The sequence below is a fragment of the Bison bison genome, unplaced genomic scaffold, assembly GCF_000754665.1.
Source record: "Bison bison bison isolate TAMUID 2011002044 unplaced genomic scaffold, Bison_UMD1.0 scf7180017864459, whole genome shotgun sequence".
Taxonomy (NCBI): Eukaryota; Metazoa; Chordata; class Mammalia; order Artiodactyla; family Bovidae; genus Bison; species Bison bison.
The window spans coordinates 3,179,945-3,184,589 of NW_011495021.1; the positions used below are offsets into that span (position 1 = coordinate 3,179,945).

Here is a 4,645-nt window from a genome sequence, read left to right on the forward strand (position 1 = left end):
TGGAGAGTTCTTATCATAAATGGATGTTGAATTTTGTCAAAGGCTTTCTCTGCATCTATTGAGATAATCATATGGTTTTTATTTTTCAATTTGTTAATGTGGTGTATTACATTGATTGATTTGCAGATATTGAAGAATCCTTGCATCCCTGGGATAAAGCCCGCTTGGTCATGGTGTATGATCTTTTTAATGTGTTGTTGAATTCTGATTGCTAGAATTTTGTTAAGGATTTTTGCATCTATGTTCATCAGTGATATTGGCCTGTAGTTTTCTTTTTTTGTGGGATCTTTGCCAGGTTTTGGTATTAGGGTGATGGTGGCCTTATAGAATGAGTTTGGAAGTTTACCTTCCTCTGCAATGTTCTGGAAGAGTTTGAGCAGGATAGGTGTTAGCTGTTCTCTAAATTTTTGGTAGAATTCAGCTGTGAAGATGTCTGGACCGGGGCTTTTGTTTGCTGGAAGATTTTTGATTACAGTTTCAATTTCCATGCTTATGATGGGTCTGTTAGGATTTTCTATTTCTTCCTGGTCGAGTTTTGGAAAGTTGTACTTTTCTAAGAATTTGTCCATTTCTTCCACGTTGTCCATTTTATTGGCATATAATTGTTGATAGTAGTCACTTATGATCCTTTGTATTTCTGTGTTGTCTGTTGTGATCTCTCCATTTTCGTTTCTAATTTTATTGATTTGATTTTTCTCCCTTTGTTTCTTAATGAGTCTGGCTAATGGTTTGTCAATTTTATTTATCCTTTCGAAGAACCAGCTTTTGGTTTTGTTGATTTTTGCTATGGTCTCTTTTGTTTCTTTTGCATTTATTTCTGCTCTAATTTTTAAGATTTCTTTCCTTCTACTAACCCTGGGGTTCTTCATTTCTTCCTTTTCTAGTTGCTTTAGGTGTAGAGTTAGGTTATTTATTTGACTTTTTTCTTGTTTCTTGAGGTATGCCTGTATTGCTATGAACTTTCCCCTTAGGACTGCTTTTACCGTGTCCCACAGATTTTGGGTTGTTGTGTTTTCATTTTCATTCGTTTCTATGCAAATTTTGATTTCTTTTTTGATTTATTCTGTGATTTGTTGGTTATTCAGCAACGTGTTGTTCAGCCTCCGTATGTTGGAAGTTTTAATAGTTTTTCTCCTGTAATTGAGATCTAATCTTACTGCATTGTGGTCAGAAAAGATGCTTGGAAAGATTTTTATTTTTTTGAATTTACCAAGGCTAGCTTTATGGCCCAGGATGTGATCTATCCTGGAGAAAGTTCCATGTGCGCTTGAGAAAAAGGTGAAATTCATTGTTTTGGGATGAAATGTCCTATAGATATCAATTAGGTCTAACTGGTCTATTGTATCATTTAAAGTTTGTGTTTCCTTGTTAATTTTCTGTTTAGTTGATCTATCCATAGGTGTGAGTGGGGTATTAAAGTCTCCCACTATTATTGTGTTATGGTAAATTTCTGCTTTCATACTTGTTAGCATTTTTCTTACATATTGCGGTGCTCCCGTGTTGGGTGCATATATATTTATAATTGTTATATCTTCTTCTTGGATTGATCCTTTGATCATTATGTAGTGACCATCTTTGTCTCTTTTCACAGCCTTTGTTTTAAAGTCTATTTTATCTAATATGAGCATTGCTACTCCTGCTTTCTTTTGGTCCCTATTTGCATGGAAAATCTTATTCCAGCCCTTCACTTTCAGTCTGTATGTGTCCCCTGTTTATACCTTCCTTTCTCAACCAAAACGTCAACGCCTATTCTGAATAGCATCATTCAAGAGTCGGGGAAGAACCAAGCTCTTCATGTGAACAGGGTTGGGCAGGGAATGTTAGTTTCGGCAGTTTGCTTTCTCCATTCAGATTATTCCTATCAAAGCTCACCTGGTTTCTGAAACGAAACTACAGGAAGTAAGGATCCTGTGGTCCTTCAGGAGGGCTGCCTACACTCTCCTATCTGGGCTACTGAGACTCTTTACATAGGCTACAAAAATCAGATACCCCACTCAAGGGGTGGTGCAGAGCAGGCAAAGGGCATGAAAACCACAGATAACCAAAGCATTCTTTTTCCAAGTGGTCATTTTGAAAAAATAAACAAATAAACAAACAACTTATTCAGAATCAAGAGAAAATACTGTGCGAGAGCCAGACTTTGGGCCTGCCCTTCCTCAGGACCCACAGCCTCATTTGTTCGTAGAAAACAGTGAGACGTGAAGGCCGGCAGACGTGTGTCTGGGACGGAGGGAGGGCACTGGTCACCCATGGGTGCAGATCAAAGGGCAGAGACAACGGGAAGTTGCACCTCCATCTGCTGCCACACTGCAGGGCCTCCTGCTCATCCACAGGAGTTCCAAAGACAGCCCCCACCCAAGCCTGCACATTATGTATCTCCTGGCTGAACTATAGCCAGGCTCTTTGAAGGCCAAGTTGAGAAAAAGACACAAACTTCCCTTTTCCAAAACAGAATTCTTGCCTGCCCACTGGTCAAGTTCTTGTTTTCAGCTTGCTTTTGTTGTTGTTTTTTTTTTTCCTTTAAAAAACAAAACAAAAGGCAGGTATATAATCTTCCAGCCTGAAACCAACCTGTGGCCAGCCAGATCCTGCTGAGAAGGGAGGAGCCCCTCCAGAACACCCTGGCACCGCGAGCTCGTCAGCTGGAATTTGAGAGCACAAGTCCCTTACCAATCCACCACACAACTGCAGTCAACTCTCCTCCCCACCACAGCAGAACACAGTTCTGGCTTCACAGATGCTGGTAGCAAGGGGAAACAATCCCTGGGCCTCTGTGAGCTTCCTTCTTCATCCAGGGCTGAGACCAGCCACCTCCTCGGGACAGAGATGCAGCGAGGTTCTCATAAACTAACACTGGAAAGCACATCCATTCCATCACCAAGAGTCACCTCAGGGCACGGTCTCATTCCGTCCTTGAGGGCTTTTGAACACACATCTCTCTGACCCAAGCAGGCAGTGAGATGTGACTTTAAAAGAGGTAAAGGGGAATGGGGTGGGGTATGAGGAATGAGTCACAGCATAACTTCTCAGCCCTCCACGGTACTGTGTTTCTGTGTAGGGCAAGCCACCCACACCCCAAACTGTACCTGGAGATGCAGGAAAATGCAGGAGCAAGGGGTGCGGGGGAAGGAACACAGTTACTTAATGCTTCTCGCATGGTTTTCCCCTACCCTGGTTGCATCGCCAAGATCTCAGGTATAGCCAGGACCTACTCTAGCTGGGGGAGCTGCTGCTCTGGGAGTTTGGGGAGTCCTGCTCGTTGATGGTGTTCAGCAGCAGCAGACAGGCAGGCGGCCTTGGCAGGTGTGGATGCCCAGACTCCCGGGCCTGCTCCTTGGAGGGCTGGCAGAGACCTTCCTCCTCGTCGGCAAGTGGCCGCACATTGCAGCTGTCGCAGAAGTCCAGGGGCCTGTCCAGAGCATCGTCGATGAGCACATTGAACTCTTTGAGGTCATCGTCATGGTGGTCCCGGTTGCACACACACACCTCGATGCCTGAGTCACCTGTGAAGCGGCGGTGTCTGCCAGGTGTCTTGTCTTTGTTGTCAGGGAGGGTGCTGCCCTGCTCAGAGAGCTGTACTCTTTCAGAAGCTCCTCCTTACATTCGGAATCCTTGTCCAGGAAGGCCGTGGGGTCCACCTCCCCAGGCCAGCCACAGAGCCGCCGGGCTCCATGCCAGAGGTTTTCTTGGCTGCTGGGTCTGCTGGCATGTTGGAGGGCTCAGGGTCAGTGACGCTTGGGGGTCGCGTGCTACTTCTGCTGGGCCCGGACAAGGGGCTACTCTGAGCCCCCTGGGAGCCCCTGGTGGGGTCGGTGCCTGGGGGGCTGCTGCCTGCAGAGCCACACTGTGCAGGTAGCTGCTGCTGCTGCTGCTGTTGCTGGAGCTGGAAGGCACTGTATGCTGGGGGAGGAGTTGGAGGTCGGTTCACCACTTCCTCATAAGGAGGTAGTAAATAGTTTGGCAAAAACCTGAAATAAAATGGCAGCGTTGAGTAATTGTGGGCTTCCCCGTAGGCGATCAGGTTGATGTCATGCTGCCACTGCTGGGACTGAAGGTGATGCTTGGTTCGGCGGTGGTGGCAGACACAGCAGCAGCTCAGATGATGATGATCGTCCACACGAGCCAGAACCACCAGAGTTCATAGTAGTGGTTGCAGCACTGAGACTGTCCACAGCATTGTCCTGTGTCACAGATGTAGCTTTGATTGTTGGTACCCATGCAGGTTTCCTTATCCTGCGGGGGGTTCAGCCCTGACTGACAGGGGGCTGGGCAGCGCCTGGAGGAGCAGGAGCGCCATGCCACCCAGGAGCCTTCTCCTCGCCATCCCCCTCCTGCTCCTGCTCCTCTGCCACGGCGCCGCCACCTCCCTCCTCCTCCCTCTCCTCTTCTCTGTTCTTCCTTCTTCCCTTCTTTTCCTGTTTCCCAATTTGTTTGTTTTTTTTTTAATAAAATTAAACAAAATGAAAAAGTTCAGTTTCTTGAAGCAATGAAGATCTAGGATTTAAGAGCTGATATAAAAATCTCCGTATTGTTCAAAGCAGGTAACTTGCAGGTTGTATTTTATTTATTATTCACACATTACTTTGGATTCATATCTACTTACAATGAAAAAAAGGAAAAAGAAAGAAAGAAAATTGTGATTTAA

General features: G+C 45.5%; 1 pseudogene; it reads right to left on the reverse strand.

The window, feature by feature from the left end:
* Positions 1–3,213: 3,213 nt before the first annotated feature.
* On the reverse strand, positions 3,214–4,380 carry LOC105002893 (annotated as a pseudogene).
* Between the last annotated feature and the right edge of the window lie 265 nt (positions 4,381–4,645).